This window comes from Galeopterus variegatus, unplaced genomic scaffold (assembly GCF_000696425.1).
Source record: "Galeopterus variegatus unplaced genomic scaffold, G_variegatus-3.0.2 Scaffold3153, whole genome shotgun sequence".
NCBI classification, from domain to species: domain Eukaryota; kingdom Metazoa; phylum Chordata; class Mammalia; order Dermoptera; family Cynocephalidae; genus Galeopterus; species Galeopterus variegatus.
Window position 1 is genome coordinate 200339 of NW_007729264.1, and position 8383 is coordinate 208721.

Sequence of the window (8383 nt, forward strand, 5' to 3'; positions counted from 1 at the left end):
TTTTTTAAAGAGTTTGAGCCAGAACTACAAAGCTACAGATTCTCAGAGCTTTGGGGGAAAACACGGTGTCTGTTTTGTCATGAGAAGTCAAGAGATTCATTCCTGAGCTGTCCAAACTGACCACCCCGAGGAGCCCATATCCCCACCCAGTGCTGTTCTGGAGAGGAGTGGAGACAGTAAAAAGGAGAGCTGAATGTGGAAGGAACTCCCTGACTCACGTAGGCTGTCACTTCGCACACTCAGAGCCACTGTCTTTTCTGATTCCCATGAAAGAGAAGGCAGGCAGGGAATTGTGAGCCTATATGACAGACAGAGAAACTGAGGCTCAGAGAAGTTGGGCCATTAATTTATTCATTCAACATTTACTGCACACTAGGTGGAGACTGGGTACAAGATGAATGAGATATGCCCCAGCCCACAAGGATCTCATGGGCTAGTGGAATAAGAAGACAAGAGGCATATCCTAGGTCAAGGCTCTGTTTTCAGGCACACATGGGCTTGAATCCCAGCCCTGCCACTTCTGTAGAGGAGTAACTAAACCACTCTGAGCTGGAGTTTCTTCATCTCTAAATAGGGATGATGGTGACGCTGCTGGTGCTGCTGCTGCTGATGATGATGATGGTGGGTTGTTGTGAGGGTGAAAAGACTTTTCCAAGTGCTCAGTGGTGGGGGGTTGGTGTTGTGGCTGCAGCCTTCTGACCCAAGTTTCAGCAAGATTCCCATGACACATCTCCTCTCTCCATCTCGTGCATCATTAGTTCTCCGCTATGTGAAACCCAGGCTGACTGAGTACAAAGGCAAATGCCACCACAGTGACACCTGCAGCTATATGGAGCCAACCTGCTGCACTTCTGGGAGAAGATGGCCACTGGCAGCAATGTGAACCCAGTGGAGGGAAAAGAGGCAGGAGGCGCTCAGAGGGAGAACAGAGAAAGCAAAATGCCCACCAGCCGTTTGCAGCTCTGGGAATAAATGAAAAGCTCCTCTTGGCACTGACTAATTCAACTTTTATTCAGGCAGAGAAACCCCAGGCCTAACACTGGACATTGACATCTTTGGGATAATTGAATGGAAATGAAACCTGAAAACAGAGACATCTGCAAACATATCTTAAAGGAAATAGCCTTTTGAAGCCTCTTTTGCATTTATGACAAGGTTTGTTCACATGCATAGTTTTGGTAGAATGTGTCAAGAAAACTCTACTCTTCCACTGAAAATGAAAGCTTCAGAGTGAGGTTAAAAATGTCTCTAAGCCTGCCTTCATGCCTTTATTTTAGTAAAAGCATTGTAAAGTATCCTTTTTTAAAAAAGAAACATAACAAAAAAAAATCCCTATTTTATAGTTGCAAACAAGGTGTAAATAGTTGCCAAAATCTAGATATATTGTATTGATAGGAAAACGGTATAAAATCTGAGAAAATGGAGAAAAAAACCTGAGACTAGCTGATGCAATAGTGAATAATGATAATGACGACAATAATGATGATGACGATGACAATTATGGAATACTCACTGATACTAGGCATGATGCTAATTGCTTGACATATTTCATTTCGCTTAACCCTCATGGAAGGATAAAGATGATATCATCCCCACTTTACGGATGAGAAAACAAAGGCACAGAAAAGTTGGACAATGTACTACATGGTCAGCAGGCAACTGAACCAGGATTCACACCCAGATCTGTCTGGCCCCAAGGCCTGTGAACAAGACTACCTCCTCCTAAACCACTGGTTCTTCACTTTTTGTAAATCACACGTCTCATTGAGACTCTCATGAAAAGTGTGTCTCTGAGAAGTGAATATTAACACCATATTTTACATGCAACACCAGAGGGCTCAGAAACACAGAGTTTCTACAGGATGCCCCTGTGAACTTCTGTTTCTACCAGAGATCTAACACTGATTACACTAAGACTGAAGTAGGAACACTGGACATGACCTCTAAGTTCCAGGGCAGTAGATCAACATAAACAAGCATATAAAAAAAATAAAGTATAACGTACACGTGTGTGTGTGTGTGTGTGTGTGTGTGTGTGTGTGTGTGTGTGTGTGACTAAACATACTTACGAAAGGTGACAATCCTAATGTCTCTGTCAACAGGACACTCCGGGCCCGACCTTGGCTATTGTGAACTCTTCACACAGAAGCCATTCATCTGCCTTATCACTGGAAACTGTGATCCAGCCACACCCTGGCCAGCCTTCAAAGAGACCTCCCTTCAAAGAGTCCGCAGGTAAAATCACTTAGGGCTTTAAAACAAGTAGGCCCTTGTGCCCAGCCAGATAAGCCACCCTGTACGACATATTCTACCATGGGAATCCTGGATTAGCAGAATTCAATGGCTATCCCACCTCCTAAGGTTGAGAGAAAGAAGAGATAAAGAACCAGGAGGCCCCAAAGGCCAACAGCCTGCCTCCCGGATGCACCCCTTCCCGACCTCTACAGTTGGGCTCATTCTTTCTCTCATTCCAGAGAACCACTGTAGGTGCCAAAATCAAGGGCAACATCCACCATAGGTGGCACAAACTTCACCCTAAAAGATGATTCAATTTCCCTCAAATGGCCAAGAAAAATAAGACAGTTGGATTTTGTCTTCTACTTATCATGTATAAAACTTTAAGTTCTGCCCTCCGAGAAAAGGTCAACTGTCATTTGATGCACAAGTCTACCCATTTGACATTTCGGCACTGCCCAAAATGGGATCTTTGGCAAATGGAACTGGAACAGAGGTTCAAGTATGAGAACTGCAGTGGGGTTGGAGAGGGCCCTGCAGCTGGGCCAGGCAGCAGACATGCTGAGCCTGCTTGGAGGCCAGAACCCAGCCCAAGCCCAGCCTGCATGTAGCTGAAGCAGGCACAAAGTACCCCCTCAGTCAAAATCAGCTCCCTCTCCCAGACTCTTGCTTTGTAAGCTGTGATTACCACACTAGACAGCATGACAGTACCTACAGGACAAAATCACAAATCTTCCAGGGGTAGGAACCTACTACATGACTGGGCCTTCTCCTGAAAGAGAGGAAAAGCCTGGGGCCCAGAGGATAGGCTCTAGAATTTGGGGATTCATTAAATGAGATATCAGGTATGAAGGACCCTGGCCTAGAGACTGCAAATTCTTGAATACAAATGAGAACCACAGCAGCTACTGACCCCATTCAGCTCTCATTCCAGGGGCAACTAGGCAAAGGAAAAGATGCTGAGCGAATTATGTGACTGGCATATTAAAACCCTCCACCCTCCAATCACCCAGAAAACAAAATCCTAACTCTACCACAGGGTATCACTGCAGGTGTGTCTGCTCACAGGTAACAGAAACAGGCTCATATATACTGTCTCACCTCGATGGTGTTCAGAGCAGGGCAGCTGCATGTGTGGTACCATGTTTGGATCAACATCATCATTTTATACCCAGTAAGAGGACCTGAGTTCAAATCCTACTTTGACTCCAGACTCCATGGTGTCCTGGGTCATGTGACCTCTTCTCTAGAACTCACCTGCAAAATGAGAGTGTGCAATGGACTAGATGACCACCTGCAGAGGCCTTCTAAAACAAATTCCTAGGACTGGCCCATGGCCCACTTGGGAGAGTGTGGTGCTGACAACACCAAGTCAAGGGTTAAGATCCCCTTACCGGTCATCTTTTAAAATAAATAAATAAAATAAAACAAATCCCTGAACCTCAGCCCTTACTTATTAAATCCATATGTAAGAGTTGGGGAGAGGAGGATCCAAGAATTAAAAATTTTAACAACCCTACTCAGGTGATAATGATATCTATAGAGATGTCTAGGTTTTTCTGAACTCAGAAATGCTGGGGGCCGGCCCGGTGGCGCACTGGATAGTGCGCCGCTTGGGAAGCGCGGCGGCGCTCCCGCCCGAGGGGTCGGATCCCACATACAGACCGGTTCCCGCTCACTGGCTGAGCGAGGCGCGGGAGCAACCCTGAGGGTTGCAATCCCGTTGCTGGTCCCCGGTCCGGTACAGGGGCAACACTGAGGGTTGCAATCCCGTTGCTGGTCCCCGGTCCGGTACAGGGGCAACACTGAGGGTTGCAATCCCGTTGCTGGTCCCCGGTCCGGTACAGGGGCAACACTGAGGGTTGCAATCCCGTTGCTGGTCCCCGGTCCGGTACAGGGGCAACACTGAGGGTTGCGATCCGTTGCCGGACACGGAAAAAGACAAAAGCCAAAAAAAAAAAAGAAATGCTGGGAATAAAGGGCAGGGCCAGGCCCATGGCTGCCATGAAGACTATCCAGAGAACCTTCCAGATGCTCCACCTCAGCCCAGCCAGTGCAGCTCCCAGAACCAGCTTCCTTTCCCTCAGAGCCTGATCCATGAGCATTCGTTCATCTCTGGGATGGGCCAGGGGGTGTCAGTCTTTCCTACTGGACCACCAGCTCCATTGGCACTAGAACCATGTCCGTGGCATGCACTGTTCTACCACCGTCCAGAAACAGTGCCCAGCACAATGCATATTTGTGGAAATAAAGGAATGAACAAGATCACAAAGATCCTTTACTGTGGGACTCTTCAGAGCCCTCAATAAGCTAAAACACTCAGAGAATCTCTGGGAGAGTCTCACTGTGCTGCCCCTGTCCAACCCAGTCAGGCCTAGAATCCTCTATCATGAAGCAGCAGCTGGGACAAGTATGTCACAGGGAACAGGGACTGCCCAGAGCAGGGAATGAGAGAGGCAGTAGTACTAGATGAATGCAGGAGAATGTCAGGTATTGTGAGGGCTGATTAAACCCCACAGACAGGGACTACCTAATCTAGTTACAGGCAGACTTGAACTGAATTCATTACCCAGACCCATCTGTTACATATTTATAAGAAAAATGCTTAACATCACTAATCATCAGGGAAATGCAAATCAAAACCACATGAGATATCACCTCACCCCAGTTAAAATAGCTTTACCAAAAAGATATAAAATAACAAATGCTGGTGAGGATTCAAAGAAAGAGGAACTCTTACACACTGTTGTTAGAAATATAAATTAGTACAGCCACATGGAAAACAGTAAGAATGTTCCTCAAATTTTTTTTTTAAACTATCATGTGATCCAGCAACTCCACTACTGAGTTTATTTCCAAGGAAATTGAAATTAGTGTGTCGAAGAGACATCTGCACTCCTATGGTATTTGCAGCACTATTTACAACAGCCAAGAGAAGAAATCATCCTAAATGTCAATCAACAGATGAATGGATAAAGAAAATGTGGTAAATGTACACAATTGAATACTATTCGGATTTTTTCTTTTTTTTTTTTTTTTTGCAGTTTTTATGGTTTTATTTAAACACAAATAAAATGTGGACATGAGCTGTCTATTCATTTTCTTCACTGTGTAGCCTGGTATTGGGATTGGTGACTATGATGGCCAGCTGGGCTGCTCTTTCTAAGATGGCTTTGCAGTTCTTGAAGGAAACACTGTGAGCAATCTCTGCACATTAAGATTTGTTGCACATTAGCAGCACTTCCAGCTCCTTGATGTTGTGAATCAGGAACTTCTGGAAGCCACTAGGCAGCATGTGCTTTGTTTTCTTGTTGCTCCATAACCAATGTTCGGCATCAAGATCTGGCCCTTAAATCTTCTCCACACCTTGTTGTCAATACCTCTGGGTTTCCACCAGTTACACTTAATTTTGACATTTCGGTCTGACTGGTGCTGGATGAACTTCTTGGTCCTCTTTTTGATGATCTTGGGCTTCATGAGGGATTGAGGGTGGCCATGATGCTGAGTAGGAGATGGCTACCAGCTCCACAGGCAGCATGAGGAAGAGAGAGGGAAAGGTGGCACGTGAAAGCTGATGGGCCAGAAAGTTTCATATTATGTTTTAATTCCACTTTTTTTCATGAACTTTTTGAAGTACCCTGTATACTAAACCCTTAAGTCATGTACAAAACAAAAAGTGGAGTTACAAACCATTGTTATGATAGTACGAGCTTTTATAATTGCCCATGTATTTACCTTTACTGAGATTTTTATTTCTTCATATAGCTTTGAGTTACTGTCTAGTGATCTTTCGTTTCAACCTACAGAAGTCCCTTCAGCATTTCTCACAGGGCAGGTCTAGTGGTAACAATCTCCTTTTGTTTATCTGGAGATATCTTGATTTCCCCCTCACTTTTGAAGGACGGTTTTGCCAGATATCGTATTTTCTGCTAGACAGTTGGGGTTTTTTCTGTTAGCACTTTTAATATATCAGCCAACTGCCTTCTGGTCTACAAAGTTTCTCATGAGAAATCTGCTCATAATCTTATTGAAGATCCCTTGTATGTGAAAAGTTGCTTCTCTCTTACTGCTTTTACTTTTTTGTTCACTTTTTTAAATTTTAAAATATTTACTTGACAAATAAATCTTTCTGTTCTGTGGCCTCAAAATTTTCCATTGTCCTACCTTCAGAATCAGAATCACTGATTCTTTCTTTTACCTACTCAAATCTGCTTTCAAATCCCTCTATTGAATTTTTCATTTCAGTTATTGTACTTTTCAACACCAGAATTTCTTCTGGGTTTCTTGTTTTCTAACTCTTTACTGATATTTCCATTTGGTTCAGATATCATTTTCTTGACTTTATGCACATTTTCCTTTAGTTCTTTGGGCATCTTAAAGACATTTTAAAGTCTGTCTAGTATATCTGTCATGAGGTCTTTTTCAGGGATAGTTTCTGTTGATTATTTTTTTCCTTTGAATTGGCCATACATTCCTATTTCTTGGAATGCCTTGTGATTTTCCTCTTGAGAACTGGACATTTGAGGGCCAGCCCATGGCTCACTAGGGAGAGTGCAGTGCTGATAACACCAAGGCCATAGGTTCGGATCCTATATAGGGATGGCTGGTTGGCTCACTGGCTGAGCATGGTGCTGACAACACCAAGCCAAGGGTTAGGATCCCCTTACCAGTCATCTTTAAAACAAACAAACAAAAAAAAAAAAACTGGATGTTTGAAGCTGATAATGTAACTCTGGAAATCAGATTCTCCCCTTCACCAGGGTTTGCTGTTTTTTGGTATTGTTTTGTTTATGCTTTTGCTTTTTTGGTTATGTGCTGTCTCTGTCCCAAGGATCAGCCTGAGATATAAATTCAGTCTTCTAAGATCTTTTCTGAGCCTATCCCTGGGCATGAGCGGTCACTTTCTAATTTCCCCCAAGTATGCAGTTTGTCTTGAATATACTATCTGGCTCCCAAAATGAGAAAAGGAAAAATGAAGGGAAGAGGGGGAAATGACAGCCCTTTAAATTCCTTAGAAATCACTTCAGTTGTAGAAGGAGGGGCTTGCACTCCTCAGGGGAGGTAAAACAATGGCCACCCGCCTATTTGTCTGCACCTCTGTGATCAGAAGCAGCAAAGAGTCATCAGAGAACAGATCTCCAATCTTTGGGGGACAGGTTCCTTTTTTCCTACCCTGCCTCCCACAACCTGTTTTCTGCCTTCTCTAGGAGCACGTGCACAGTGGCCTGCCACAATGGCTGAAGGTTGGGAAATGGGTAGCTGCTGCTACTCTGCTGAGAGATAAAATTGACTGAAATTAACCAATTTACCATCCAAGTAATTCATCAGGAAGAAAAAACAATTTTAAATATGCATGTGCCTGTTGACAGGGCCTTAAAATACATAAAAGAAAAATTGACAGATTTAAAGCAAAGAATAGGAAATTCCACAATATATTAGTTTGAGTCTAATCTCAGCAGCTAAGAGAACGAGACAAAAACAATCAGTGAACATGTAAAAGCTTGAAAAACTCTATCAACTTCCAAATTCATGAAACACAATAACCAACAACTGCAGAATACTCACGTTTTTATTAACTTTATTTTCATTTAAATTATTAAAATAATAAAAGTTTTTATTTAAATACAGTAAAATATACTCTTTTTGGTGTAGAGTTCCATAAGCTTTGACAAACACAGTTGTGTGACCATATGCACAACAAAGATATACAATATGAGGTATTGTATTCAAAAAGTTTGTGGAAAAATGGAATTAAGAGATAATACAAATTTTTCCATGAACTTTCTGAAGACCCCTCATAGTTCCATCAGCCCCAAAAATTCCTTCCTACTGACTCTTCTTTGTCAACCCCTTTGCCTTGGAAACTCTGGAAACACTGTCCACCACCAATCTGTTTTCCATCCTAATAGTCTAACCTTTTCCAGAATGTCACATAAAAGGAAGCATACAGAATGTAGTCCTTTGAGTTTAGCTTCTTTCTTGACATAATGTATTTGAGATTCATTCATGTTTTAGTTTGTATCAACACTTCATTCCACTTTATTGCTGAATAGTAATCCCTTGTATAAATGTACCACTGTTTGTCTGTCCCTTCACCACCTGAAGGATATTTGTTTTGTTTACAGTTTTTGGCAATTATGACAATGGT